The sequence below is a fragment of the Hydractinia symbiolongicarpus genome, chromosome 11 (assembly GCF_029227915.1).
Source record: "Hydractinia symbiolongicarpus strain clone_291-10 chromosome 11, HSymV2.1, whole genome shotgun sequence".
In the NCBI taxonomy this organism is placed as follows: domain Eukaryota; kingdom Metazoa; phylum Cnidaria; class Hydrozoa; order Anthoathecata; family Hydractiniidae; genus Hydractinia; species Hydractinia symbiolongicarpus.
Genome location: NC_079885.1, coordinates 18,166,201 through 18,185,721, shown reverse-complemented (window position 1 = coordinate 18,185,721; position 19,521 = coordinate 18,166,201). Strand labels below are relative to the sequence as shown.

Here is a 19,521-nt window from a genome sequence, read left to right as displayed (position 1 = left end):
GCGACCTGTTGTGCCTTCGAGCCGACTTAACCTTTGCTTGTGGTGTGCCGCTTGCCAGTGTGTCCGTTCGTAGAGGACGCTTAAAAGGTGCTGCATCGTGAGGTGTAGACTTGACACAAGGACTTTCACCTTTCTGATCTACATCACCTAGTTGAGTGCGTTCGCGTGAATCACTAGGAAGTTGCGTTCGCTGTCTCGGAGAGTGTGGTCCCTGTAGGCAATACGTCGTACTAGTGGCTTGCGTTACATCTAGTTTGTTTCTACTGCAGTTCGACTCCTTTGGTTGTCTCTGAACTTTATTTCTTTCCTCGAGCCGATTTTGATTAGCTCGTATGTATTATTCTGCTAAAAAAAAAAAAAAAACTTGTGAGCGGGATACGGCCGAAAGGCCCTTGGCTCAACCCCTGCCGTCTGCGGCCTTCACTCTTCGCATTTGGAAAGCCATTGAGTGGACCGTGCTTACCAAGTCTCTGTGAGCGAGATGAGAGATAGGCCCGCGTATGGCCTCCTGCACGTTTTTTCATTTAGACTAGTGATCGTCCCGCCGAAGCGAGACAGTAGAAAAATCGTCTATATACTCATCGTTTTGGCCTTCTCCACGGAAATCTTTAGTAAAAGGCGAAAGATTTGTGCGTGAACTGAAGAAAGCCCAGAGTTGTCGTAAGTCGGCGCGACCTGTTGTGCCTTCGAGCCGACTTAACCTTTGCTTGTGGTGTGCCGCTTGCCAGTGTGTCCGTTCGTAGAGGACGCTTAAAAGGTGCTGCATCGTGAGGTGTAGACTTGACACAAGGACTTTCACCTTTCTGATCTACATCACCTAGTTGAGTGCGTTCGCGTGAATCACTAGGAAGTTGCGTTCGCTGTCTCGGAGAGTGTGGTCCCTGTAGGCAATACGTCGTACTAGTGGCTTGCGTTACATCTAGTTTGTTTCTACTGCAGTTCGACTCCTTTGGTTGTCTCTGAACTTTATTTCTTTCCTCGAGCCGATTTTGATTAGCTCGTATGTATTATTCTGCTAAAAAAAAAAAAAAAACTTGTGAGCGGGATACGGCCGAAAGGCCCTTGGCTCAACCCCTGCCGTCTGCGGCCTTCACTCTTCGCATTTGGAAAGCCATTGAGTGGACCGTGCTTACCAAGTCTCTGTGAGCGAGATGAGAGATAGGCCCGCGTATGGCCTCCTGCACGTTTTTTCATTTAGACTAGTGATCGTCCCGCCGAAGCGAGACAGTAGAAAAATCGTCTATATACTCATCGTTTTGGCCTTCTCCACGGAAATCTTTAGTAAAAGGCGAAAGATTTGTGCGTGAACTGAAGAAAGCCCAGTGTTGTCGTAAGTCGGCGCGACCTGTTGTGCCTTCGAGCCGACTTAACCTTTGCTTGTGGTGTGCCGCTTGCCAGTGTGTCCGTTCGTAGAGGACGCTTAAAAGGTGCTGCATCGTGAGGTGTAGACTTGACACAAGGACTTTCACCTTTCTGATCTACATCACCTAGTTGAGTGCGTTCGCGTGAATCACTAGGAAGTTGCGTTCGCTGTCTCGGAGAGTGTGGTCCCTGTAGGCAATACGTCGTACTAGTGGCTTGCGTTACATCTAGTTTGTTTCTACTGCAGTTCGACTCCTTTGGTTGTCTCTGAACTTTATTTCTTTCCTCGAGCCGATTTTGATTAGCTCGTATGTATTATTCTGCTAAAAAAAAAAAAAAAACTTGTGAGCGGGATACGGCCGAAAGGCCCTTGGCTCAACCCCTGCCGTCTGCGGCCTTCACTCTTCGCATTTGGAAAGCCATTGAGTGGACCGTGCTTACCAAGTCTCTGTGAGCGAGATGAGAGATAGGCCCGCGTATGGCCTCCTGCACGTTTTTTCATTTAGACTAGTGATCGTCCCGCCGAAGCGAGACAGTAGAAAAATCGTCTATATACTCATCGTTTTGGCCTTCTCCACGGAAATCTTTAGTAAAAGGCGAAAGATTTGTGCGTGAACTGAAGAAAGCCCAGAGTTGTCGTAAGTCGGCGCGACCTGTTGTGCCTTCGAGCCGACTTAACCTTTGTTTGTGGTGTGCCGCTTGCCAGTGTGTCCGTTCGTAGAGGACGCTTAAAAGGTGCTGCATCGTGAGGTGTAGACTTGACACAAGGACTTTCACCTTTCTGATCTACATCACCTAGTTGAGTGCGTTCGCGTGAATCACTAGGAAGTTGCGTTCGCTGTCTCGGAGAGTGTGGTCCCTGTAGGCAATACGTCGTACTAGTGGCTTGCGTTACATCTAGTTTGTTTCTACTGCAGTTCGACTCCTTTGGTTGTCTCTGAACTTTATTTCTTTCCTCGAGCCGATTTTGATTAGCTCGTATGTATTATTCTGCTAAAAAAAAAAAAAAAACTTGTGAGCGGGATACGGCCGAAAGGCCCTTGGCTCAACCCCTGCCGTCTGCGGCCTTCACTCTTCGCATTTGGAAAGCCATTGAGTGGACCGTGCTTACCAAGTCTCTGTGAGCGAGATGAGAGATAGGCCCGCGTATGGCCTCCTGCACGTTTTTTCATTTAGACTAGTGATCGTCCCGCCGAAGCGAGACAGTAGAAAAATCGTCTATATACTCATCGTTTTGGCCTTCTCCACGGAAATCTTTAGTAAAAGGCGAAAGATTTGTGCGTGAACTGAAGAAAGCCCAGAGTTGTCGTAAGTCGGCGCGACCTGTTGTGCCTTCGAGCCGACTTAACCTTTGCTTGTGGTGTGCCGCTTGCCAGTGTGTCCGTTCGTAGAGGACGCTTAAAAGGTGCTGCATCGTGAGGTGTAGACTTGACACAAGGACTTTCACCTTTCTGATCTACATCACCTAGTTGAGTGCGTTCGCGTGAATCACTAGGAAGTTGCGTTCGCTGTCTCGGAGAGTGTGGTCCCTGTAGGCAATACGTCGTACTAGTGGCTTGCGTTACATCTAGTTTGTTTCTACTGCAGTTCGACTCCTTTGGTTGTCTCTGAACTTTATTTCTTTCCTCGAGCCGATTTTGATTAGCTCGTATGTATTATTCTGCTAAAAAAAAAAAAAAAACTTGTGAGCGGGATACGGCCGAAAGGCCCTTGGCTCAACCCCTGCCGTCTGCGGCCTTCACTCTTCGCATTTGGAAAGCCATTGAGTGGACCGTGCTTACCAAGTCTCTGTGAGCGAGATGAGAGATAGGCCCGCGTATGGCCTCCTGCACGTTTTTTCATTTAGACTAGTGATCGTCCCGCCGAAGCGAGACAGTAGAAAAATCGTCTATATACTCATCGTTTTGGCCTTCTCCACGGAAATCTTTAGTAAAAGGCGAAAGATTTGTGCGTGAACTGAAGAAAGCCCAGAGTTGTCGTAAGTCGGCGCGACCTGTTGTGCCTTCGAGCCGACTTAACCTTTGCTTGTGGTGTGCCGCTTGCCAGTGTGTCCGTTCGTAGAGGACGCTTAAAAGGTGCTGCATCGTGAGGTGTAGACTTGACACAAGGACTTTCACCTTTCTGATCTACATCACCTAGTTGAGTGCGTTCGCGTGAATCACTAGGAAGTTGCGTTCGCTGTCTCGGAGAGTGTGGTCCCTGTAGGCAATACGTCGTACTAGTGGCTTGCGTTACATCTAGTTTGTTTCTACTGCAGTTCGACTCCTTTGGTTGTCTCTGAACTTTATTTCTTTCCTCGAGCCGATTTTGATTAGCTCGTATGTATTATTCTGCTAAAAAAAAAAAAAACTTGTGAGCGGGATACGGCCGAAAGGCCCTTGGCTCAACCCCTGCCGTCTGCGGCCTTCACTCTTCGCATTTGGAAAGCCATTGAGTGGACCGTGCTTACCAAGTCTCTGTGAGCGAGATGAGAGATAGGCCCGCGTATGGCCTCCTGCACGTTTTTTCATTTAGACTAGTGATCGTCCCGCCGAAGCGAGACAGTAGAAAAATCGTCTATATACTCATCGTTTTGGCCTTCTCCACGGAAATCTTTAGTAAAAGGCGAAAGATTTGTGCGTGAACTGAAGAAAGCCCAGAGTTGTCGTAAGTCGGCGCGACCTGTTGTGCCTTCGAGCCGACTTAACCTTTGCTTGTGGTGTGCCGCTTGCCAGTGTGTCCGTTCGTAGAGGACGCTTAAAAGGTGCTGCATCGTGAGGTGTAGACTTGACACAAGGACTTTCACCTTTCTGATCTACATCACCTAGTTGAGTGCGTTCGCGTGAATCACTAGGAAGTTGCGTTCGCTGTCTCGGAGAGTGTGGTCCCTGTAGGCAATACGTCGTACTAGTGGCTTGCGTTACATCTAGTTTGTTTCTACTGCAGTTCGACTCCTTTGGTTGTCTCTGAACTTTATTTCTTTCCTCGAGCCGATTTTGATTAGCTCGTATGTATTATTCTGCTAAAAAAAAAAAAAAACTTGTGAGCGGGATACGGCCGAAAGGCCCTTGGCTCAACCCCTGCCGTCTGCGGCCTTCACTCTTCGCTTTTGGAAAGCCATTGAGTGGACCGTGCTTACCAAGTCTCTGTGAGCGAGATGAGAGATAGGCCCGCGTATGGCCTCCTGCACGTTTTTTCATTTAGACTAGTGATCGTCCCGCCGAAGCGAGACAGTAGAAAAATCGTCTATATACTCATCGTTTTGGCCTTCTCCACGGAAATCTTTAGTAAAAGGCGAAAGATTTGTGCGTGAACTGAAGAAAGCCCAGTGTTGTCGTAAGTCGGCGCGACCTGTTGTGCCTTCGAGCCGACTTAACCTTTGCTTGTGGTGTGCCGCTTGCCAGTGTGTCCGTTCGTAGAGGACGCTTAAAAGGTGCTGCATCGTGAGGTGTAGACTTGACACAAGGACTTTCACCTTTCTGATCTACATCACCTAGTTGAGTGCGTTCGCGTGAATCACTAGGAAGTTGCGTTCGCTGTCTCGGAGAGTGTGGTCCCTGTAGGCAATACGTCGTACTAGTGGCTTGCGTTACATCTAGTTTGTTTCTACTGCAGTTCGACTCCTTTGGTTGTCTCTGAACTTTATTTCTTTCCTCGAGCCGATTTTGATTAGCTCGTATGTATTATTCTGCTAAAAAAAAAAAAAAACTTGTGAGCGGGATACGGCCGAAAGGCCCTTGGCTCAACCCCTGCCGTCTGCGGCCTTCACTCTTCGCATTTGGAAAGCCATTGAGTGGACCGTGCTTACCAAGTCTCTGTGAGCGAGATGAGAGATAGGCCCGCGTATGGCCTCCTGCACGTTTTTTCATTTAGACTAGTGATCGTCCCGCCGAAGCGAGACAGTAGAAAAATCGTCTATATACTCATCGTTTTGGCCTTCTCCACGGAAATCTTTAGTAAAAGGCGAAAGATTTGTGCGTGAACTGAAGAAAGCCCAGAGTTGTCGTAAGTCGGCGCGACCTGTTGTGCCTTCGAGCCGACTTAACCTTTGCTTGTGGTGTGCCGCTTGCCAGTGTGTCCGTTCGTAGAGGACGCTTAAAAGGTGCTGCATCGTGAGGTGTAGACTTGACACAAGGACTTTCACCTTTCTGATCTACATCACCTAGTTGAGTGCGTTCGCGTGAATCACTAGGAAGTTGCGTTCGCTGTCTCGGAGAGTGTGGTCCCTGTAGGCAATACGTCGTACTAGTGGCTTGCGTTACATCTAGTTTGTTTCTACTGCAGTTCGACTCCTTTGGTTGTCTCTGAACTTTATTTCTTTCCTCGAGCCGATTTTGATTAGCTCGTATGTATTATTCTGCTAAAAAAAAAAAAAAACTTGTGAGCGGGATACGGCCGAAAGGCCCTTGGCTCAACCCCTGCCGTCTGCGGCCTTCACTCTTCGCTTTTGGAAAGCCATTGAGTGGACCGTGCTTACCAAGTCTCTGTGAGCGAGATGAGAGATAGGCCCGCGTATGGCCTCCTGCACGTTTTTTCATTTAGACTAGTGATCGTCCCGCCGAAGCGAGACAGTAGAAAAATCGTCTATATACTCATCGTTTTGGCCTTCTCCACGGAAATCTTTAGTAAAAGGCGAAAGATTTGTGCGTGAACTGAAGAAAGCCCAGTGTTGTCGTAAGTCGGCGCGACCTGTTGTGCCTTCGAGCCGACTTAACCTTTGCTTGTGGTGTGCCGCTTGCCAGTGTGTCCGTTCGTAGAGGACGCTTAAAAGGTGCTGCATCGTGAGGTGTAGACTTGACACAAGGACTTTCACCTTTCTGATCTACATCACCTAGTTGAGTGCGTTCGCGTGAATCACTAGGAAGTTGCGTTCGCTGTCTCGGAGAGTGTGGTCCCTGTAGGCAATACGTCGTACTAGTGGCTTGCGTTACATCTAGTTTGTTTCTACTGCAGTTCGACTCCTTTGGTTGTCTCTGAACTTTATTTCTTTCCTCGAGCCGATTTTGATTAGCTCGTATGTATTATTCTGCTAAAAAAAAAAAAAAACTTGTGAGCGGGATACGGCCGAAAGGCCCTTGGCTCAACCCCTGCCGTCTGCGGCCTTCACTCTTCGCATTTGGAAAGCCATTGAGTGGACCGTGCTTACCAAGTCTCTGTGAGCGAGATGAGAGATAGGCCCGCGTATGGCCTCCTGCACGTTTTTTCATTTAGACTAGTGATCGTCCCGCCGAAGCGAGACAGTAGAAAAATCGTCTATATACTCATCGTTTTGGCCTTCTCCACGGAAATCTTTAGTAAAAGGCGAAAGATTTGTGCGTGAACTGAAGAAAGCCCAGAGTTGTCGTAAGTCGGCGCGACCTGTTGTGCCTTCGAGCCGACTTAACCTTTGCTTGTGGTGTGCCGCTTGCCAGTGTGTCCGTTCGTAGAGGACGCTTAAAAGGTGCTGCATCGTGAGGTGTAGACTTGACACAAGGACTTTCACCTTTCTGATCTACATCACCTAGTTGAGTGCGTTCGCGTGAATCACTAGGAAGTTGCGTTCGCTGTCTCGGAGAGTGTGGTCCCTGTAGGCAATACGTCGTACTAGTGGCTTGCGTTACATCTAGTTTGTTTCTACTGCAGTTCGACTCCTTTGGTTGTCTCTGAACTTTATTTCTTTCCTCGAGCCGATTTTGATTAGCTCGTATGTATTATTCTGCTAAAAAAAAAAAAAAAACTTGTGAGCGGGATACGGCCGAAAGGCCCTTGGCTCAACCCCTGCCGTCTGCGGCCTTCACTCTTCGCATTTGGAAAGCCATTGAGTGGACCGTGCTTACCAAGTCTCTGTGAGCGAGATGAGAGATAGGCCCGCGTATGGCCTCCTGCACGTTTTTTCATTTAGACTAGTGATCGTCCCGCCGAAGCGAGACAGTAGAAAAATCGTCTATATACTCATCGTTTTGGCCTTCTCCACGGAAATCTTTAGTAAAAGGCGAAAGATTTGTGCGTGAACTGAAGAAAGCCCAGAGTTGTCGTAAGTCGGCGCGACCTGTTGTGCCTTCGAGCCGACTTAACCTTTGCTTGTGGTGTGCCGCTTGCCAGTGTGTCCGTTCGTAGAGGACGCTTAAAAGGTGCTGCATCGTGAGGTGTAGACTTGACACAAGGACTTTCACCTTTCTGATCTACATCACCTAGTTGAGTGCGTTCGCGTGAATCACTAGGAAGTTGCGTTCGCTGTCTCGGAGAGTGTGGTCCCTGTAGGCAATACGTCGTACTAGTGGCTTGCGTTACATCTAGTTTGTTTCTACTGCAGTTCGACTCCTTTGGTTGTCTCTGAACTTTATTTCTTTCCTCGAGCCGATTTTGATTAGCTCGTATGTATTATTCTGCTAAAAAAAAAAAAAAAACTTGTGAGCGGGATACGGCCGAAAGGCCCTTGGCTCAACCCCTGCCGTCTGCGGCCTTCACTCTTCGCATTTGGAAAGCCATTGAGTGGACCGTGCTTACCAAGTCTCTGTGAGCGAGATGAGAGATAGGCCCGCGTATGGCCTCCTGCACGTTTTTTCATTTAGACTAGTGATCGTCCCGCCGAAGCGAGACAGTAGAAAAATCGTCTATATACTCATCGTTTTGGCCTTCTCCACGGAAATCTTTAGTAAAAGGCGAAAGATTTGTGCGTGAACTGAAGAAAGCCCAGTGTTGTCGTAAGTCGGCGCGACCTGTTGTGCCTTCGAGCCGACTTAACCTTTGCTTGTGGTGTGCCGCTTGCCAGTGTGTCCGTTCGTAGAGGACGCTTAAAAGGTGCTGCATCGTGAGGTGTAGACTTGACACAAGGACTTTCACCTTTCTGATCTACATCACCTAGTTGAGTGCGTTCGCGTGAATCACTAGGAAGTTGCGTTCGCTGTCTCGGAGAGTGTGGTCCCTGTAGGCAATACGTCGTACTAGTGGCTTGCGTTACATCTAGTTTGTTTCTACTGCAGTTCGACTCCTTTGGTTGTCTCTGAACTTTATTTCTTTCCTCGAGCCGATTTTGATTAGCTCGTATGTATTATTCTGCTAAAAAAAAAAAAAAAACTTGTGAGCGGGATACGGCCGAAAGGCCCTTGGCTCAACCCCTGCCGTCTGCGGCCTTCACTCTTCGCATTTGGAAAGCCATTGAGTGGACCGTGCTTACCAAGTCTCTGTGAGCGAGATGAGAGATAGGCCCGCGTATGGCCTCCTGCACGTTTTTTCATTTAGACTAGTGATCGTCCCGCCGAAGCGAGACAGTAGAAAAATCGTCTATATACTCATCGTTTTGGCCTTCTCCACGGAAATCTTTAGTAAAAGGCGAAAGATTTGTGCGTGAACTGAAGAAAGCCCAGAGTTGTCGTAAGTCGGCGCGACCTGTTGTGCCTTCGAGCCGACTTAACCTTTGCTTGTGGTGTGCCGCTTGCCAGTGTGTCCGTTCGTAGAGGACGCTTAAAAGGTGCTGCATCGTGAGGTGTAGACTTGACACAAGGACTTTCACCTTTCTGATCTACATCACCTAGTTGAGTGCGTTCGCGTGAATCACTAGGAAGTTGCGTTCGCTGTCTCGGAGAGTGTGGTCCCTGTAGGCAATACGTCGTACTAGTGGCTTGCGTTACATCTAGTTTGTTTCTACTGCAGTTCGACTCCTTTGGTTGTCTCTGAACTTTATTTCTTTCCTCGAGCCGATTTTGATTAGCTCGTATGTATTATTCTGCTAAAAAAAAAAAAAAAACTTGTGAGCGGGATACGGCCGAAAGGCCCTTGGCTCAACCCCTGCCGTCTGCGGCCTTCACTCTTCGCATTTGGAAAGCCATTGAGTGGACCGTGCTTACCAAGTCTCTGTGAGCGAGATGAGAGATAGGCCCGCGTATGGCCTCCTGCACGTTTTTTCATTTAGACTAGTGATCGTCCCGCCGAAGCGAGACAGTAGAAAAATCGTCTATATACTCATCGTTTTGGCCTTCTCCACGGAAATCTTTAGTAAAAGGCGAAAGATTTGTGCGTGAACTGAAGAAAGCCCAGAGTTGTCGTAAGTCGGCGCGACCTGTTGTGCCTTCGAGCCGACTTAACCTTTGCTTGTGGTGTGCCGCTTGCCAGTGTGTCCGTTCGTAGAGGACGCTTAAAAGGTGCTGCATCGTGAGGTGTAGACTTGACACAAGGACTTTCACCTTTCTGATCTACATCACCTAGTTGAGTGCGTTCGCGTGAATCACTAGGAAGTTGCGTTCGCTGTCTCGGAGAGTGTGGTCCCTGTAGGCAATACGTCGTACTAGTGGCTTGCGTTACATCTAGTTTGTTTCTACTGCAGTTCGACTCCTTTGGTTGTCTCTGAACTTTATTTCTTTCCTCGAGCCGATTTTGATTAGCTCGTATGTATTATTCTGCTAAAAAAAAAAAAAAAACTTGTGAGCGGGATACGGCCGAAAGGCCCTTGGCTCAACCCCTGCCGTCTGCGGCCTTCACTCTTCGCATTTGGAAAGCCATTGAGTGGACCGTGCTTACCAAGTCTCTGTGAGCGAGATGAGAGATAGGCCCGCGTATGGCCTCCTGCACGTTTTTTCATTTAGACTAGTGATCGTCCCGCCGAAGCGAGACAGTAGAAAAATCGTCTATATACTCATCGTTTTGGCCTTCTCCACGGAAATCTTTAGTAAAAGGCGAAAGATTTGTGCGTGAACTGAAGAAAGCCCAGAGTTGTCGTAAGTCGGCGCGACCTGTTGTGCCTTCGAGCCGACTTAACCTTTGCTTGTGGTGTGCCGCTTGCCAGTGTGTCCGTTCGTAGAGGACGCTTAAAAGGTGCTGCATCGTGAGGTGTAGACTTGACACAAGGACTTTCACCTTTCTGATCTACATCACCTAGTTGAGTGCGTTCGCGTGAATCACTAGGAAGTTGCGTTCGCTGTCTCGGAGAGTGTGGTCCCTGTAGGCAATACGTCGTACTAGTGGCTTGCGTTACATCTAGTTTGTTTCTACTGCAGTTCGACTCCTTTGGTTGTCTCTGAACTTTATTTCTTTCCTCGAGCCGATTTTGATTAGCTCGTATGTATTATTCTGCTAAAAAAAAAAAAAAAACTTGTGAGCGGGATACGGCCGAAAGGCCCTTGGCTCAACCCCTGCCGTCTGCGGCCTTCACTCTTCGCATTTGGAAAGCCATTGAGTGGACCGTGCTTACCAAGTCTCTGTGAGCGAGATGAGAGATAGGCCCGCGTATGGCCTCCTGCACGTTTTTTCATTTAGACTAGTGATCGTCCCGCCGAAGCGAGACAGTAGAAAAATCGTCTATATACTCATCGTTTTGGCCTTCTCCACGGAAATCTTTAGTAAAAGGCGAAAGATTTGTGCGTGAACTGAAGAAAGCCCAGAGTTGTCGTAAGTCGGCGCGACCTGTTGTGCCTTCGAGCCGACTTAACCTTTGCTTGTGGTGTGCCGCTTGCCAGTGTGTCCGTTCGTAGAGGACGCTTAAAAGGTGCTGCATCGTGAGGTGTAGACTTGACACAAGGACTTTCACCTTTCTGATCTACATCACCTAGTTGAGTGCGTTCGCGTGAATCACTAGGAAGTTGCGTTCGCTGTCTCGGAGAGTGTGGTCCCTGTAGGCAATACGTCGTACTAGTGGCTTGCGTTACATCTAGTTTGTTTCTACTGCAGTTCGACTCCTTTGGTTGTCTCTGAACTTTATTTCTTTCCTCGAGCCGATTTTGATTAGCTCGTATGTATTATTCTGCTAAAAAAAAAAAAAAAACTTGTGAGCGGGATACGGCCGAAAGGCCCTTGGCTCAACCCCTGCCGTCTGCGGCCTTCACTCTTCGCATTTGGAAAGCCATTGAGTGGACCGTGCTTACCAAGTCTCTGTGAGCGAGATGAGAGATAGGCCCGCGTATGGCCTCCTGCACGTTTTTTCATTTAGACTAGTGATCGTCCCGCCGAAGCGAGACAGTAGAAAAATCGTCTATATACTCATCGTTTTGGCCTTCTCCACGGAAATCTTTAGTAAAAGGCGAAAGATTTGTGCGTGAACTGAAGAAAGCCCAGAGTTGTCGTAAGTCGGCGCGACCTGTTGTGCCTTCGAGCCGACTTAACCTTTGCTTGTGGTGTGCCGCTTGCCAGTGTGTCCGTTCGTAGAGGACGCTTAAAAGGTGCTGCATCGTGAGGTGTAGACTTGACACAAGGACTTTCACCTTTCTGATCTACATCACCTAGTTGAGTGCGTTCGCGTGAATCACTAGGAAGTTGCGTTCGCTGTCTCGGAGAGTGTGGTCCCTGTAGGCAATACGTCGTACTAGTGGCTTGCGTTACATCTAGTTTGTTTCTACTGCAGTTCGACTCCTTTGGTTGTCTCTGAACTTTATTTCTTTCCTCGAGCCGATTTTGATTAGCTCGTATGTATTATTCTGCTAAAAAAAAAAAAAAAACTTGTGAGCGGGATACGGCCGAAAGGCCCTTGGCTCAACCCCTGCCGTCTGCGGCCTTCACTCTTCGCATTTGGAAAGCCATTGAGTGGACCGTGCTTACCAAGTCTCTGTGAGCGAGATGAGAGATAGGCCCGCGTATGGCCTCCTGCACGTTTTTTCATTTAGACTAGTGATCGTCCCGCCGAAGCGAGACAGTAGAAAAATCGTCTATATACTCATCGTTTTGGCCTTCTCCACGGAAATCTTTAGTAAAAGGCGAAAGATTTGTGCGTGAACTGAAGAAAGCCCAGAGTTGTCGTAAGTCGGCGCGACCTGTTGTGCCTTCGAGCCGACTTAACCTTTGCTTGTGGTGTGCCGCTTGCCAGTGTGTCCGTTCGTAGAGGACGCTTAAAAGGTGCTGCATCGTGAGGTGTAGACTTGACACAAGGACTTTCACCTTTCTGATCTACATCACCTAGTTGAGTGCGTTCGCGTGAATCACTAGGAAGTTGCGTTCGCTGTCTCGGAGAGTGTGGTCCCTGTAGGCAATACGTCGTACTAGTGGCTTGCGTTACATCTAGTTTGTTTCTACTGCAGTTCGACTCCTTTGGTTGTCTCTGAACTTTATTTCTTTCCTCGAGCCGATTTTGATTAGCTCGTATGTATTATTCTGCTAAAAAAAAAAAAAAAACTTGTGAGCGGGATACGGCCGAAAGGCCCTTGGCTCAACCCCTGCCGTCTGCGGCCTTCACTCTTCGCATTTGGAAAGCCATTGAGTGGACCGTGCTTACCAAGTCTCTGTGAGCGAGATGAGAGATAGGCCCGCGTATGGCCTCCTGCACGTTTTTTCATTTAGACTAGTGATCGTCCCGCCGAAGCGAGACAGTAGAAAAATCGTCTATATACTCATCGTTTTGGCCTTCTCCACGGAAATCTTTAGTAAAAGGCGAAAGATTTGTGCGTGAACTGAAGAAAGCCCAGAGTTGTCGTAAGTCGGCGCGACCTGTTGTGCCTTCGAGCCGACTTAACCTTTGCTTGTGGTGTGCCGCTTGCCAGTGTGTCCGTTCGTAGAGGACGCTTAAAAGGTGCTGCATCGTGAGGTGTAGACTTGACACAAGGACTTTCACCTTTCTGATCTACATCACCTAGTTGAGTGCGTTCGCGTGAATCACTAGGAAGTTGCGTTCGCTGTCTCGGAGAGTGTGGTCCCTGTAGGCAATACGTCGTACTAGTGGCTTGCGTTACATCTAGTTTGTTTCTACTGCAGTTCGACTCCTTTGGTTGTCTCTGAACTTTATTTCTTTCCTCGAGCCGATTTTGATTAGCTCGTATGTATTATTCTGCTAAAAAAAAAAAAAAAACTTGTGAGCGGGATACGGCCGAAAGGCCCTTGGCTCAACCCCTGCCGTCTGCGGCCTTCACTCTTCGCATTTGGAAAGCCATTGAGTGGACCGTGCTTACCAAGTCTCTGTGAGCGAGATGAGAGATAGGCCCGCGTATGGCCTCCTGCACGTTTTTTCATTTAGACTAGTGATCGTCCCGCCGAAGCGAGACAGTAGAAAAATCGTCTATATACTCATCGTTTTGGCCTTCTCCACGGAAATCTTTAGTAAAAGGCGAAAGATTTGTGCGTGAACTGAAGAAAGCCCAGAGTTGTCGTAAGTCGGCGCGACCTGTTGTGCCTTCGAGCCGACTTAACCTTTGCTTGTGGTGTGCCGCTTGCCAGTGTGTCCGTTCGTAGAGGACGCTTAAAAGGTGCTGCATCGTGAGGTGTAGACTTGACACAAGGACTTTCACCTTTCTGATCTACATCACCTAGTTGAGTGCGTTCGCGTGAATCACTAGGAAGTTGCGTTCGCTGTCTCGGAGAGTGTGGTCCCTGTAGGCAATACGTCGTACTAGTGGCTTGCGTTACATCTAGTTTGTTTCTACTGCAGTTCGACTCCTTTGGTTGTCTCTGAACTTTATTTCTTTCCTCGAGCCGATTTTGATTAGCTCGTATGTATTATTCTGCTAAAAAAAAAAAACAAACTTGTGAGCGGGATACGGCCGAAAGGCCCTTGGCTCAACCCCTGCCGTCTGCGGCCTTCACTCTTCGCATTTGGAAAGCCATTGAGTGGACCGTGCTTACCAAGTCTCTGTGAGCGAGATGAGAGATAGGCCCGCGTATGGCCTCCTGCACGTTTTTTCATTTAGACTAGTGATCGTCCCGCCGAAGCGAGACAGTAGAAAAATCGTCTATATACTCATCGTTTTGGCCTTCTCCACGGAAATCTTTAGTAAAAGGCGAAAGATTTGTGCGTGAACTGAAGAAAGCCCAGAGTTGTCGTAAGTCGGCGCGACCTGTTGTGCCTTCGAGCCGACTTAACCTTTGCTTGTGGTGTGCCGCTTGCCAGTGTGTCCGTTCGTAGAGGACGCTTAAAAGGTGCTGCATCGTGAGGTGTAGACTTGACACAAGGACTTTCACCTTTCTGATCTACATCACCTAGTTGAGTGCGTTCGCGTGAATCACTAGGAAGTTGCGTTCGCTGTCTCGGAGAGTGTGGTCCCTGTAGGCAATACGTCGTACTAGTGGCTTGCGTTACATCTAGTTTGTTTCTACTGCAGTTCGACTCCTTTGGTTGTCTCTGAACTTTATTTCTTTCCTCGAGCCGATTTTGATTAGCTCGTATGTATTATTCTGCTAAAAAAAAAAAAAAAACTTGTGAGCGGGATACGGCCGAAAGGCCCTTGGCTCAACCCCTGCCGTCTGCGGCCTTCACTCTTCGCATTTGGAAAGCCATTGAGTGGACCGTGCTTACCAAGTCTCTGTGAGCGAGATGAGAGATAGGCCCGCGTATGGCCTCCTGCACGTTTTTTCATTTAGACTAGTGATCGTCCCGCCGAAGCGAGACAGTAGAAAAATCGTCTATATACTCATCGTTTTGGCCTTCTCCACGGAAATCTTTAGTAAAAGGCGAAAGATTTGTGCGTGAACTGAAGAAAGCCCAGAGTTGTCGTAAGTCGGCGCGACCTGTTGTGCCTTCGAGCCGACTTAACCTTTGCTTGTGGTGTGCCGCTTGCCAGTGTGTCCGTTCGTAGAGGACGCTTAAAAGGTGCTGCATCGTGAGGTGTAGACTTGACACAAGGACTTTCACCTTTCTGATCTACATCACCTAGTTGAGTGCGTTCGCGTGAATCACTAGGAAGTTGCGTTCGCTGTCTCGGAGAGTGTGGTCCCTGTAGGCAATACGTCGTACTAGTGGCTTGCGTTACATCTAGTTTGTTTCTACTGCAGTTCGACTCCTTTGGTTGTCTCTGAACTTTATTTCTTTCCTCGAGCCGATTTTGATTAGCTCGTATGTATTATTCTGCTAAAAAAAAAAAAAAAACTTGTGAGCGGGATACGGCCGAAAGGCCCTTGGCTCAACCCCTGCCGTCTGCGGCCTTCACTCTTCGCATTTGGAAAGCCATTGAGTGGACCGTGCTTACCAAGTCTCTGTGAGCGAGATGAGAGATAGGCCCGCGTATGGCCTCCTGCACGTTTTTTCATTTAGACTAGTGATCGTCCCGCCGAAGCGAGACAGTAGAAAAATCGTCTATATACTCATCGTTTTGGCCTTCTCCACGGAAATCTTTAGTAAAAGGCGAAAGATTTGTGCGTGAACTGAAGAAAGCCCAGAGTTGTCGTAAGTCGGCGCGACCTGTTGTGCCTTCGAGCCGACTTAACCTTTGCTTGTGGTGTGCCGCTTGCCAGTGTGTCCGTTCGTAGAGGACGCTTAAAAGGTGCTGCATCGTGAGGTGTAGACTTGACACAAGGACTTTCACCTTTCTGATCTACATCACCTAGTTGAGTGCGTTCGCGTGAATCACTAGGAAGTTGCGTTCGCTGTCTCGGAGAGTGTGGTCCCTGTAGGCAATACGTCGTACTAGTGGCTTGCGTTACATCTAGTTTGTTTCTACTGCAGTTCGACTCCTTTGGTTGTCTCTGAACTTTATTTCTTTCCTCGAGCCGATTTTGATTAGCTCGTATGTATTATTCTGCTAAAAAAAAAAAAAAAACTTGTGAGCGGGATACGGCCGAAAGGCCCTTGGCTCAACCCCTGCCGTCTGCGGCCTTCACTCTTCGCATTTGGAAAGCCATTGAGTGGACCGTGCTTACCAAGTCTCTGTGAGCGAGATGAGAGATAGGCCCGCGTATGGCCTCCTGCACGTTTTTTCATTTAGACTAGTGATCGTCCCGCCGAAGCGAGACAGTAGAAAAATCGTCTATATACTCATCGTTTTGGCCTTCTCCACGGAAATCTTTAGTAAAAGGCGAAAGATTTGTGCGTGAACTGAAGAAAGCCCAGAGTTGTCGTAAGTCGGCGCGACCTGTTGTGCCTTCGAGCCGACTTAACCTTTGCTTGTGGTGTGCCGCTTGCCAGTGTGTCCGTTCGTAGAGGACGCTTAAAAGGTGCTGCATCGTGAGGTGTAGACTTGACACAAGGACTTTCACCTTTCTGATCTACATCACCTAGTTGAGTGCGTTCGCGTGAATCACTAGGAAGTTGCGTTCGCTGTCTCGGAGAGTGTGGTCCCTGTAGGCAATACGTCGTACTAGTGGCTTGCGTTACATCTAGTTTGTTTCTACTGCAGTTCGACTCCTTTGGTTGTCTCTGAACTTTATTTCTTTCCTCGAGCCGATTTTGATTAGCTCGTATGTATTATTCTGCTAAAAAAAAAAAAAAAACTTGTGAGCGGGATACGGCCGAAAGGCCCTTGGCTCAACCCCTGCCGTCTGCGGCCTTCACTCTTCGCATTTGGAAAGCCATTGAGTGGACCGTGCTTACCAAGTCTCTGTGAGCGAGATGAGAGATAGGCCCGCGTATGGCCTCCTGCACGTTTTTTCATTTAGACTAGTGATCGTCCCGCCGAAGCGAGACAGTAGAAAAATCGTCTATATACTCATCGTTTTGGCCTTCTCCACGGAAATCTTTAGTAAAAGGCGAAAGATTTGTGCGTGAACTGAAGAAAGCCCAGAGTTGTCGTAAGTCGGCGCGACCTGTTGTGCCTTCGAGCCGACTTAACCTTTGCTTGTGGTGTGCCGCTTGCCAGTGTGTCCGTTCGTAGAGGACGCTTAAAAGGTGCTGCATCGTGAGGTGTAGACTTGACACAAGGACTTTCACCTTTCTGATCTACATCACCTAGTTGAGTGCGTTCGCGTGAATCACTAGGAAGTTGCGTTCGCTGTCTCGGAGAGTGTGGTCCCTGTAGGCAATACGTCGTACTAGTGGCTTGCGTTACATCTAGTTTGTTTCTACTGCAGTTCGACTCCTTTGGTTGTCTCTGAACTTTATTTCTTTCCTCGAGCCGATTTTGATTAGCTCGTATGTATTATTCTGCTAAAAAAAAAAAAAAAACTTGTGAGCGGGATACGGCCGAAAGGCCCTTGGCTCAACCCCTGCCGTCTGCGGCCTTCACTCTTCGCATTTGGAAAGCCATTGAGTGGACCGTGCTTACCAAGTCTCTGTGAGCGAGATGAGAGATAGGCCCGCGTATGGCCTCCTGCACGTTTTTTCATTTAGACTAGTGATCGTCCCGCCGAAGCGAGACAGTAGAAAAATCGTCTATATACTCATCGTTTTGGCCTTCTCCACGGAAATCTTTAGTAAAAGGCGAAAGATTTGTGCGTGAACTGAAGAAAGCCCAGAGTTGTCGTAAGTCGGCGCGACCTGTTGTGCCTTCGAGCCGACTTAACCTTTGCTTGTGGTGTGCCGCTTGCCAGTGTGTCCGTTCGTAGAGGACGCTTAAAAGGTGCTGCATCGTGAGGTGTAGACTTGACACAAGGACTTTCACCTTTCTGATCTACATCACCTAGTTGAGTGCGTTCGCGTGAATCACTAGGAAGTTGCGTTCGCTGTCTCGGAGAGTGTGGTCCCTGTAGGCAATACGTCGTACTAGTGGCTTGCGTTACATCTAGTTTGTTTCTACTGCAGTTCGACTCCTTTGGTTGTCTCTGAACTTTATTTCTTTCCTCGAGCCGATTTTGATTAGCTCGTATGTATTATTCTGCTAAAAAAAAAAAAAAAACTTGTGAGCGGGATACGGCCGAAAGGCCCTTGGCTCAACCCCTGCCGTCTGCGGCCTTCACTCTTCGCATTTGGAAAGCCATTGAGTGGACCGTGCTTACCAAGTCTCTGTGAGCGAGATGAGAGATAGGCCCGCGTATGGCCTCCTGCACGTTTTTTCATTTAGACTAGTGATCGTCCCGCCGAAGCGAGACAGTAGAAAAATCGTCTATATACTCATCGTTTTGGCCTTCTCCACGGAAATCTTCAGTAAAAGGCGAAAGATTTGTGCGTGAACTGAAGAAAGCCCAGTGTTGTCGTAAGTCGGCGCGACCTGTTGTGCCTTCGAGCCGACTTAACCTTTGCTTGTGGTGTGCCGCTTGCCAGTGTGTCCGTTCGTAGAGGACGCTTAAAAGGTGCTGCATCGTGAGGTGTAGACTTGACACAAGGACTTTCACCTTTCTGATCTACATCACCTAGTTGAGTGCGTTCGCGTGAATCACTAGGAAGTTGCGTTCGCTGTCTCGGAGAGTGTGGTCCCTGTAGGCAATACGTCGTACTAGTGGCTTGCGTTACATCTAGTTTGTTTCTACTGCAGTTCGACTCCTTTGGTTGTCTCTGAACTTTATTTCTTTCCTCGAGCCGATTTTGATTAGCTCGTATGTATTATTCTGCTAAAAAAAAAAAAAAAACTTGTGAGCGGGATACGGCCGAAAGGCCCTTGGCTCAACCCCTGCCGTCTGCGGCCTTCACTCTTCGCATTTGGAAAGCCATTGAGTGGACCGTGCTTACCAAGTCTCTGTGAGCGAGATGAGAGATAGGCCCGCGTATGGCCTCCTGCACGTTTTTTCATTTAGACTAGTGATCGTCCCGCCGAAGCGAGACAGTAGAAAAATCGTCTATATACTCATCGTTTTGGCCTTCTCCACGGAAATCTTTAGTAAAAGGCGAAAGATTTGTGCGTGAACTGAAGAAAGCCCAGTGTTGTCGTAAGTCGGCGCGACCTGTTGTGCCTTCGAGCCGACTTAACCTTTGCTTGTGGTGTGCCGCTTGCCAGTGTGTCCGTTCGTAGAGGACGCTTAAAAGGTGCTGCATCGTGAGGTGTAGACTTGACACAAGGACTTTCACCTTTCTGATCTACATCACCTAGTTGAGTGCGTTCGCGTGAATCCCTAGGAAGTTGCGTTCGCTGTCTCGGAGAGTGTGGTCCCTGTAGGCAATACGTCGTACTAGTGGCTTGCGTTACATCTAGTTTGTTTCTACTGCAGTTCGACTCCTTTGGTTGTCTCTGAACTTTATTTCTTTCCTCGAGCCGATTTTGATTAGCTCGTATGTATTATTCTGCTAAAAAAAAAAAAAAAACTTGTGAGCGGGATACGGCCGAAAGGCCCTTGGCTCAACCCCTGCCGTCTGCGGCCTTCACTCTTCGCATTTGGAAAGCCATTGAGTGGACCGTGCTTACCAAGTCTCTGTGAGCGAGATGAGAGATAGGCCCGCGTATGGCCTCCTGCACGTTTTTTCATTTAGACTAGTGATCGTCCCGCCGAAGCGAGACAGTAGAAAAATCGTCTATATACTCATCGTTTTGGCCTTCTCCACGGAAATCTTTAGTAAAAGGCGAAAGATTTGTGCGTGAACTGAAGAAAGCCCAGTGTTGTCGTAAGTCGGCGCGACCTGTTGTGCCTTCGAGCCGACTTAACCTTTGCTTGTGGTGTGCCGCTTGCCAGTGTGTCCGTTCGTAGAGGACGCTTAAAAGGTGCTGCATC

At 48.4% G+C, this 19,521-nt stretch overlaps 29 non-coding genes across 29 annotated transcripts; all 29 read right to left on the bottom strand.

The window, feature by feature from the left end:
- Window positions 1-537: 537 nt before the first annotated feature.
- On the bottom strand, window positions 538-658 carry LOC130618906 (U5 spliceosomal RNA). Its single transcript, XR_008979650.1, has one exon. It is a non-coding gene; the product is annotated as a U5 spliceosomal RNA (small nuclear RNA).
- A 549-nt stretch (window positions 659-1,207) lies between these two features.
- On the bottom strand, window positions 1,208-1,328 carry LOC130619849 (U5 spliceosomal RNA). Its single transcript, XR_008980586.1, has one exon. It is a non-coding gene; the product is annotated as a U5 spliceosomal RNA (small nuclear RNA).
- A 549-nt stretch (window positions 1,329-1,877) lies between these two features.
- LOC130618905 (U5 spliceosomal RNA) lies at window positions 1,878-1,998 on the bottom strand. Its single transcript, XR_008979649.1, has one exon. It is a non-coding gene; the product is annotated as a U5 spliceosomal RNA (small nuclear RNA).
- Window positions 1,999-2,547: 549 nt separating this feature from the next.
- On the bottom strand, window positions 2,548-2,668 carry LOC130618904 (U5 spliceosomal RNA). The gene has a single exon (XR_008979648.1). It is a non-coding gene; the product is annotated as a U5 spliceosomal RNA (small nuclear RNA).
- Window positions 2,669-3,217: 549 nt separating this feature from the next.
- LOC130618903 (U5 spliceosomal RNA) lies at window positions 3,218-3,338 on the bottom strand. Its single transcript, XR_008979647.1, has one exon. It is a non-coding gene; the product is annotated as a U5 spliceosomal RNA (small nuclear RNA).
- Window positions 3,339-3,885: 547 nt separating this feature from the next.
- LOC130618901 (U5 spliceosomal RNA) lies at window positions 3,886-4,006 on the bottom strand. The gene has a single exon (XR_008979646.1). It is a non-coding gene; the product is annotated as a U5 spliceosomal RNA (small nuclear RNA).
- Window positions 4,007-4,554: 548 nt separating this feature from the next.
- LOC130619847 (U5 spliceosomal RNA) lies at window positions 4,555-4,675 on the bottom strand. The gene has a single exon (XR_008980585.1). It is a non-coding gene; the product is annotated as a U5 spliceosomal RNA (small nuclear RNA).
- A 548-nt stretch (window positions 4,676-5,223) lies between these two features.
- On the bottom strand, window positions 5,224-5,344 carry LOC130618900 (U5 spliceosomal RNA). Its single transcript, XR_008979644.1, has one exon. It is a non-coding gene; the product is annotated as a U5 spliceosomal RNA (small nuclear RNA).
- Window positions 5,345-5,892: 548 nt separating this feature from the next.
- LOC130619846 (U5 spliceosomal RNA) lies at window positions 5,893-6,013 on the bottom strand. Its single transcript, XR_008980584.1, has one exon. It is a non-coding gene; the product is annotated as a U5 spliceosomal RNA (small nuclear RNA).
- Window positions 6,014-6,561: 548 nt separating this feature from the next.
- LOC130618899 (U5 spliceosomal RNA) lies at window positions 6,562-6,682 on the bottom strand. Its single transcript, XR_008979643.1, has one exon. It is a non-coding gene; the product is annotated as a U5 spliceosomal RNA (small nuclear RNA).
- Window positions 6,683-7,231: 549 nt separating this feature from the next.
- On the bottom strand, window positions 7,232-7,352 carry LOC130618897 (U5 spliceosomal RNA). The gene has a single exon (XR_008979641.1). It is a non-coding gene; the product is annotated as a U5 spliceosomal RNA (small nuclear RNA).
- A 549-nt stretch (window positions 7,353-7,901) lies between these two features.
- Window positions 7,902-8,022, bottom strand: LOC130619845 (U5 spliceosomal RNA). Its single transcript, XR_008980583.1, has one exon. It is a non-coding gene; the product is annotated as a U5 spliceosomal RNA (small nuclear RNA).
- Window positions 8,023-8,571: 549 nt separating this feature from the next.
- Window positions 8,572-8,692, bottom strand: LOC130618895 (U5 spliceosomal RNA). The gene has a single exon (XR_008979640.1). It is a non-coding gene; the product is annotated as a U5 spliceosomal RNA (small nuclear RNA).
- Window positions 8,693-9,241: 549 nt separating this feature from the next.
- Window positions 9,242-9,362, bottom strand: LOC130618894 (U5 spliceosomal RNA). The gene has a single exon (XR_008979639.1). It is a non-coding gene; the product is annotated as a U5 spliceosomal RNA (small nuclear RNA).
- A 549-nt stretch (window positions 9,363-9,911) lies between these two features.
- Window positions 9,912-10,032, bottom strand: LOC130618893 (U5 spliceosomal RNA). The gene has a single exon (XR_008979638.1). It is a non-coding gene; the product is annotated as a U5 spliceosomal RNA (small nuclear RNA).
- Window positions 10,033-10,581: 549 nt separating this feature from the next.
- On the bottom strand, window positions 10,582-10,702 carry LOC130618892 (U5 spliceosomal RNA). The gene has a single exon (XR_008979637.1). It is a non-coding gene; the product is annotated as a U5 spliceosomal RNA (small nuclear RNA).
- Window positions 10,703-11,251: 549 nt separating this feature from the next.
- Window positions 11,252-11,372, bottom strand: LOC130618891 (U5 spliceosomal RNA). The gene has a single exon (XR_008979636.1). It is a non-coding gene; the product is annotated as a U5 spliceosomal RNA (small nuclear RNA).
- Window positions 11,373-11,921: 549 nt separating this feature from the next.
- Window positions 11,922-12,042, bottom strand: LOC130618890 (U5 spliceosomal RNA). Its single transcript, XR_008979635.1, has one exon. It is a non-coding gene; the product is annotated as a U5 spliceosomal RNA (small nuclear RNA).
- A 549-nt stretch (window positions 12,043-12,591) lies between these two features.
- On the bottom strand, window positions 12,592-12,712 carry LOC130618889 (U5 spliceosomal RNA). Its single transcript, XR_008979633.1, has one exon. It is a non-coding gene; the product is annotated as a U5 spliceosomal RNA (small nuclear RNA).
- A 549-nt stretch (window positions 12,713-13,261) lies between these two features.
- On the bottom strand, window positions 13,262-13,382 carry LOC130618888 (U5 spliceosomal RNA). Its single transcript, XR_008979632.1, has one exon. It is a non-coding gene; the product is annotated as a U5 spliceosomal RNA (small nuclear RNA).
- Window positions 13,383-13,931: 549 nt separating this feature from the next.
- Window positions 13,932-14,052, bottom strand: LOC130618887 (U5 spliceosomal RNA). Its single transcript, XR_008979631.1, has one exon. It is a non-coding gene; the product is annotated as a U5 spliceosomal RNA (small nuclear RNA).
- A 549-nt stretch (window positions 14,053-14,601) lies between these two features.
- LOC130618884 (U5 spliceosomal RNA) lies at window positions 14,602-14,722 on the bottom strand. Its single transcript, XR_008979629.1, has one exon. It is a non-coding gene; the product is annotated as a U5 spliceosomal RNA (small nuclear RNA).
- A 549-nt stretch (window positions 14,723-15,271) lies between these two features.
- On the bottom strand, window positions 15,272-15,392 carry LOC130618883 (U5 spliceosomal RNA). The gene has a single exon (XR_008979628.1). It is a non-coding gene; the product is annotated as a U5 spliceosomal RNA (small nuclear RNA).
- A 549-nt stretch (window positions 15,393-15,941) lies between these two features.
- LOC130618882 (U5 spliceosomal RNA) lies at window positions 15,942-16,062 on the bottom strand. The gene has a single exon (XR_008979627.1). It is a non-coding gene; the product is annotated as a U5 spliceosomal RNA (small nuclear RNA).
- A 549-nt stretch (window positions 16,063-16,611) lies between these two features.
- On the bottom strand, window positions 16,612-16,732 carry LOC130618881 (U5 spliceosomal RNA). The gene has a single exon (XR_008979626.1). It is a non-coding gene; the product is annotated as a U5 spliceosomal RNA (small nuclear RNA).
- Window positions 16,733-17,281: 549 nt separating this feature from the next.
- LOC130618880 (U5 spliceosomal RNA) lies at window positions 17,282-17,402 on the bottom strand. The gene has a single exon (XR_008979625.1). It is a non-coding gene; the product is annotated as a U5 spliceosomal RNA (small nuclear RNA).
- A 549-nt stretch (window positions 17,403-17,951) lies between these two features.
- Window positions 17,952-18,072, bottom strand: LOC130619940 (U5 spliceosomal RNA). The gene has a single exon (XR_008980676.1). It is a non-coding gene; the product is annotated as a U5 spliceosomal RNA (small nuclear RNA).
- A 549-nt stretch (window positions 18,073-18,621) lies between these two features.
- Window positions 18,622-18,742, bottom strand: LOC130619843 (U5 spliceosomal RNA). Its single transcript, XR_008980581.1, has one exon. It is a non-coding gene; the product is annotated as a U5 spliceosomal RNA (small nuclear RNA).
- A 549-nt stretch (window positions 18,743-19,291) lies between these two features.
- Window positions 19,292-19,412, bottom strand: LOC130619842 (U5 spliceosomal RNA). The gene has a single exon (XR_008980580.1). It is a non-coding gene; the product is annotated as a U5 spliceosomal RNA (small nuclear RNA).
- Between the last annotated feature and the right edge of the window lie 109 nt (window positions 19,413-19,521).